The following is a 7,842-nucleotide window of genomic DNA, read 5'->3' on the forward strand; positions in this document are numbered from 1 at the left end:
TACAATGTTTATATCCTTATTGAATGGAGCATTTGTATATATTGTTTGTTTTTATTAACCTGTCAATTCCATGTTTATTACACGGTCAATGAACACAATATATTAATCTTCGGAAGATTTTCGGTAATTTCCATGAGATGTACGCAGTGAAATTTTATTTAATAAACTTTGTGCATACTTGGCGATATAGCGCAATAGGGTAAGCTACGGGTAAATGATTTCTAAGTGTCCTACGTCATGTAAGATCGAGACCGCGTACGTCCAATGTTTTTTTTTTCTTCTTCTTGTTTCTGACTATTTTCAACATTATTGGAAATATGATTCCTTTTGATGTTGTTCGTTTTAATTTAATATGTTTAGCAATTATTTTTTGTAAAGTCTAAACTCTTTAAAAAAAACAACATGGTTTCAGAATTAAAATTTATAGTTCATTCGGATTAAAATTAGTAAACGTCATTTCAATGGCGTAAAACACATACAATCGAGACAATGTTTCTAAGCTGATTCATATATGTGTAGACAATATTGGAAGCACTCGTCCCTTTCCATGAAAATATATTGCAAAAAAAAAAAAACAGAAAGAGAGTAGGCCTTAAATCAAAGGCAAAAGTATGGATCGAACTACAGACCTCTAATATATTAGACAATTACCCAACCGTCTGTGCTATCGCGGATTTGTTACTGTTTTTGCATAAAGCTGGTGTGACTTTTCAAAACATAAGATAAATACTCCATATTAATTCTCGTTATCTATACGGACAGAACCGAAGTGGAATCGAATATTTAAATGAGTACTATGATGTATTCAAAATTGACAGGTCAATAAAATCAGACTAATAGTATGTGTGTACAATGTAAACGGGTAACAGGTTAGAAAGAATGCGATTTATTGTTATGTAACAGTTGATGTAGAAAGAAACAGTATAGATTGGAAAGGATAATTCGGTTTTTTTGTATAGGTATGCAGGAAAGCTTTATTGAACTGTTTTGACAACTGTAATAAAAAAGGGGAATTGAAAATAAAAAAAAAAAATAAAAAAACATGCATGATTCATTAAATTATTTATCTATTTAAGTTAATATATTTATCAATTCAAACACATAACTCATTTCAACTTACAATTCGCCCTACGACAACATGCATGATTTGTTAAATTAGTTATCTATTTAAGTTAATATATTTATCAATTCAAACACATAACTCATTTCAATTTACGGCAAATGGAAGATTTGGCAAGCCTAACTGCGTTGCCTCTTTTTAAAAAAAGTCTTCAAGTTTCTAAATTCAAAATTTCACCAATTCCATGATTAAATGTTGAATTCTGCTTAAGCCGGTGGTAGGGGGCGTAGACGGTAACTTGCACTTTTCAATGCCCTCCATGACAGGCTTATTTTGTCCTGTTGGACTTTCTTTAAGGATTCTTTATTTTTCTCTGTTTTATAATCATTATTCATACAATCCGATAAAAACGGAAATATAATTATTTTCTTTTAATTAAGAAACAGCAAAATCGTCGCTTGAAAACTGTAATTAATTTTCTATATACACAATTGTATCCGTAATTGACTGTTCTATCTCCTTGGCATGTTATATTAGTACTTCAGAGCTTCATAAATGAATAACAACGAAACCATCCTGTTTTATCTCCACAAATTTAGTATGTATTGATAAATAGACTGTTCTAACTTACTGGACTAATCATATCATCGATAAATGTCACGTGACCTGTGGGATATATGCAACATACTGTTCTTAATCCAAAATTATCGTATCAAAACATAGCATAAAATCACGTGATAGCAGGACACCCACCATATATTGTACGAAACATTTTGAGTTAGATGGTTTGCTGTTTATTTCATATATTAATACTAAATATAAGTATTGAATGATATTATGTATTCATTTATTCCCTCCAATCATTGACATTTTATTATTAAGTCCTGTAAATTTACTGCATGTGATTAAACAACAAGCAAAACTGATCATCATTTGAAAGTAATTTCGGATGTGTATTTTCGGATCGAAACAACTGTAATCATACAGTTTCATCAAACAAATTCGTAAAAAAGAAAATTGTTATATGTTCTAAAGTTTCTTTAACTTAAGGCACATTCTGTCTCAGAAACCAATTGTTTATCTCTATAACAGACACATAAGAGTTAAAAAAAATTGTAAGTAATGATAAATAGCATGCTAGATGCTTTTCGCCTGAATTATATACTTATGAATGAGACATGTTTTAAAATAAATAAAGCTAAACGTTAACAATATATTTCAAAATACTTAATGACTGTAACTGTACTCATTGCCAATATGAAACAAAATCATAAGATGGTTTAGGTTACTGACCAATTTGGAACATTTTTGAAACTATAACAGAACTCAGGCTTTTGAGTGATTAAGATAAAAGCATTTCTGGGGCAAAAAAGGCCTTTAAGAAAATTTATAGATATTATACGTTTACCTATAATATATGTTTTCGAATACGTTAATGTTATATAACTAATAGATTGCTTTAAAGTAAACACATTTTATACCAAAGACAGAAGGAGGAAAATATTCTTATACGTATATTTTGTTTGTCTTGTAATTTGTCTTTGAATTTCTAAATGAATATTTATATAGCATTATGTTGTTTGTAATGTTTTTGTACACGAACACTCTTTTAAAATGACATTTTTCAAATATAAGTCATGCCTGCTCCACCTTTAAGGTCTTTTCTAGCAGATATGTTTTCATTGCCTACTTAAGTTATAGAAACATTTTCACATACCTTCAATTAGAAAAACTTGTTACCAACACAAACAGAACGTGTAAATCGCATAACAAAATAATTACTACTATTTCATACTTTTGGAAGGAATTTGAATTTAACCATCTTTTGAATTTTTATGAAAAAATCTTGAAAGATTTTTCCAGCATTCTAGAAGATTTGAAAGTTTTCTATTCCCGTTTGCGGGTATAACTTTCTTTTTCCAGACATTGAATACTTTGAATGTATTAAATTGTAACGGCCAAAGTTATAAAAATAGATAAAACGTCTACAAAATTTATGTGGGTATTTTGTCTTTATTTATTTAAATTATTTGTTTAAATGTCATTTAATAATGTAATTGACTTAAGGATTTAAATAATATTTTGAATGTCAAAGTTCATGTAGTTAGATATGGTTTAAGAAATAGTGTAGTGGCAAAGTCAACTAATCAAGGGATAATTAGCCGAGAGCATTTTTGGCAGCCTTTTGAAAGATAAAACATACTGTTTTATATGATATAAATCAATTCAACTTAAAAGACATAATGTTCTAAGTCACTCTGATTTTAACAGTGTTTGAAAAAAGTTACAAGTACTGTTCTTTATCCAAATGTTTTTTAGGTTTTAAGCAAGGAAATATTAAAATACCCATATCTTTAACGATATTGAGATGTTCTCTCGAAATCACGTTTAGTTGTTTTTAAATTTTCAAAATCCGACAATAAATAAAAAAAGTTATGCAATACTAAATCTTTACATGCTTTTTTCTCAAAAACAACAAATTGGCACTTAGATTAAAACGTTTTTCAATCGACGAAAGAATGACTAAAACGATAGTGCGCACAGAAACCTTCCGTTTTAACTGAATTTGTTTGTTCCACTAGTCTATTTTTTTTTCTCATCGCAGATCATGCATTGCAATGCTGACATTCAATCTTTGGCACAGTGCTTCAAACAATCCTAACAACAAGGAGTTCTCAAAACAGCTTACAACTAGCGATGTAAAAGTTAGAATTTTTTTTATTTTGTTATCCAACAAATTACAATGCGTTCAACGTTTGAAAGTAGCGTTGCCTTATAGAATTGTCAACAAAAGCACAATCACAAATTACGCGGATGAATATCACATTAATCAATGCAAATCGCTCGGCAATTTCCGTACAGCTTCGGATTATTGTGATCGGAATTAAACGCCCCTTATGAACATTTTGATATAAACTTTGTGAAAAATAAAGTAAGGATGTTATGTTGACTCAAGGACACGGACGAATTTAGGGCAGTCGATGATCGATAATCAATTTCTCCATCCGATAATTTCATCCACGTAAACAAAATGCTATTTTCATCAATGTCAATTACCGAAGACTTCAGAGCGTATTACACAAATAAATCTGACTGTCGAGTAGTGGAATATATACATAACGGACTGTTTTGGATAAATTATTTACATCAGTATTAAACAACAGGTTTATCATGAACAAAATACCTCGAAATTAAAAAGGATTACAAACCCTAAATGGAAATTCTAAATTTAGAATAATTTGATTTTATTTAGGCTTTCTTTTTGGTTAATTTTTCAGCAACATAGGTTGCCAATTTATTTTCCCCGTAATTGGTGCAGTGGGGTCGGAGAGCCATCCCCTACTGTACCTTACATTATCATTTCATGGCATATATCATCATATTATATTTAAAACATTTAAGTGACATTAAGCTCTTTTTTTTCAATGTCAAGTTGAGTTTTATTGACTATAAATTTCAATATTGACAACAATAGTGGTGCTTGACAACAGCTGATATAAGAAAAAGTTTTGGATAAAATATATATCTGCCTTAAACATAAAATAGATAAATACAGAATCCCTAAAGAAAGCCCAACATGGCAAAATTGAAAATGTTGCAGGCTCGGTTTGATTGAGCCTGTTCATGGACGGTACTGGAAAGTGCAAGTTACCGTCCACGCCCGCTAGCACCGGCTTAAGCAGAATTCAACATTTAAACATGAAATAGTAAAATTTTGAATTTAGAAACATCCGCAGATGTGTTCATACGGCGGTTATCATGGAACCTTCAATGCGACACTTCCGTGCCATTCCATGAAAAGCGACGTAAGGTCCCCAAGTAATAGACTGCCCCATACTTTTATCAAATATAATTTTTCCCTCGACAGATATTTCCAAAATGTTCCTTGAGCCATACGAGTTACGGAATATATTGAAAAACTGAAACGAATCATGGCAAAAATGTATTTCAACTTTCACTGTTTATTCACTATTTGCTTTGGATGGACATATTGTCACTTTAACTAAATAGATACAATATTGATATGCTAATATAATTATTAATAGCTAAAATGGGGTTTTGTGAATTTTTTTCTGGCTCATGTTGGCAGTATGTAAAGTCATTTTCTCTAATAATATTCATTTTTTTAAGAAGATAGTTTGTGGCTAAAATTCTATGGTTGATTCTGTATTGAAACCAGATCAATGTTGGGTCTTTTGTTACTCTAAAAACATTACTACTGAACCAAAAAAGAAACTTTCGCAAAGTATGTGCCAGTTGTTCAAGGGTACCACTTAGATGTACACATTTATATACATGTAGTAGCTTGTAAAACTCGTTTTGTTTGCAAAATCGGTCAGCTAATCCCCGTATAAAAGCCCGATATGTTTATTCAACGTAAAAGTCGAGTTTCAAAAGGATTGAAAAACTGTACTAATATCTACATTCAAACTTGGAGAAAGTTTCTTTTTTGTTTCAGTATATATATTAAATTGAAATTCAAGTTATTCATATCACCAAAACTTATTAATTCATTTTTCCATTTTAGCAATGAATTTGGATATTCTTCCTTCTTTTTTAAGATTCTATATATAGATCTGCATCCTTTTTTATCTTTATTTATAATAGTGAAACCTTAAGGAATGTCGATATTGAATGATTTCTTAGGTACATGTCTTATATTATTATTCAAAAGAAATTCATTTACTGCAGCTAAAAAAAACCTTGATATTCCAGATAATTAGTTCTAATATTGAATATACTAATAAAATCTTGCCAGGTGTAAAATTCTTTTTCTTGATTGATAAGGTCCCCTAAAAATATAACTCCCCTAGAAACCCATCTGTTATAATAAACACTAGATCCTGCTACTTTAATGCCGGGGTTGTGCCATAAATTGACTGAGTAACTTTGCTGACAAGAATTCACTTCTACATTTGAAGAAATTAAATAAAAGCTGTAAAGCACATCTTTCCAAAAAGGATTTAAATCTTGATGTAATTGTATTCTTGCATAATCTGTACCATACTTATATATATATCATTTTAAAAATGGCATGCACTTTTAACAATATGTAAAAATACAATTAACTGTCAACAGTCTTCTTAGCCATGATGCTTTTAAACTATACATAAAAAACTTGAGATCAACCATCTTAAGCCCTCCAAACTTGTATTCCTTTGATATAATTACATGTATTTCTTTAAACCTTATCTCTTGAATCACTCCATAGAAAATTGAAAAACATTTGCTGGATAATATTTATTTTTGCTAGTGGTGGGTTAGGAATACTCAAAATCAAATGATTTAATTTTGACAAAGCAAGGGTTTTTATAACCACCAATTTGCCGAGTGGCGTTAACACTCTTTTTGACCAACAAGCAACCAACTTTTGAATTTCCTCAATTTTTGAGTCATAATTAATATCAACTATATTAGATAAATCTACTGAAAATTTAATTCCAAGCAGTGTGAAACTGTTATCTCCCAATGATAAATTGTATTATGGACAAAGTATTGTGCGACTGTGTTTTTTTTTACCCAAACCAAATTACTTTTGTTTTCTCCATATTTATATTAAGGCCTGAAATTTTTGCATAAAATTTTAAAGTTAACATTGTATTTTTTAATGATTCTGAAGTGCCATCTAAGAATAAAGTAGTATCATCAGCATATTGAGAGAGTATGTACTCTGTACCATTAACACTAATTCCTTTTATTTAGGCTTTCTTCGTAGAATTCGTTAAGGGTGTGAGATGTCTGGGGTTCAAAACCCAGTCGAGGCAACTATTTTTTTTAAATAAGTCTTCTTTATTAAGGATGTAGCCACAATATGCAAGGATAAAGTGTGACTGTCATAAAAAATGAACATAAATGATTTTTGATGCAACTCTATTCATGCAAAATTCCATATTTATCAAACTCAAACTGTTATCCCGAAACAACCAATTTTCAATCACAACCTAAATTCAAACACATTCTTAATTCTGTGGCACTGATGTCATGCCTGACTAAATTGCATAAAGTCACATGTTGTATTAACTTCAAAACTTGCAGAAATGCCACACTTGATTAATTGTCAGATGTTTTCAGAAAAACAATAAGAAACTGTTTGTTTTAAGTGACACAATATAAATTGTCCAACTTTCACTATATCAAAATAGTCACTTGTTTAAAATAGTGGTAAAAAATTTTCTAAGCAAGTTAATTTTTTTATAAAGTATTGGCTAAAGAGTTTTACCATTTACCTCAGTCCTAGGTGTATTTAAAACATTTATTTATATGATGTACCACTAAATATTCATCAGACTTTACACAGGGGTCCTTATTAATAAAATCTTATATTGTTATCAAATTTTTTCATGTGATGATTGTAGAATAATTGTTTTGTAAGCGATACCAGCTGGCAGATCTAGACAAGTTTCCATATTTGCTAATATTATAAAGTGGGGAAGGTAAAATGGCTGTAAAGATTGGATGCATTTATCATTTTGCACCCCAAATAGCGTACTAAGAAGTGACACCTTTAACTGCCTTTTTATACACATTAACAGTAGTCATACCAATGCATTGTGCTGTACATATGTTATAACATTTAGCGTAAGTTTTTTAAATTCTTGAAAAAAACTGTTGAAAATCGTTGATTAGACTATTGTGAACTTTTCTACAATTTTTAATGGCCCTGATTTATCTTTAACAAATTTTCCATGGTGATTACCCTGCTGTTTGAATTTAGGTTAAAATATTCCTTGGATTAACCCGAGTTGGTCATATTGTTTTTATTGAATTTCTAAAAAAGATCA

Source organism: Ruditapes philippinarum, unplaced genomic scaffold (assembly GCF_026571515.1).
Source record: "Ruditapes philippinarum isolate M1 unplaced genomic scaffold, ASM2657151v2 ctg12482_1_1_1_1, whole genome shotgun sequence".
NCBI lineage: Eukaryota > Metazoa > Mollusca > Bivalvia > Venerida > Veneridae > Ruditapes > Ruditapes philippinarum.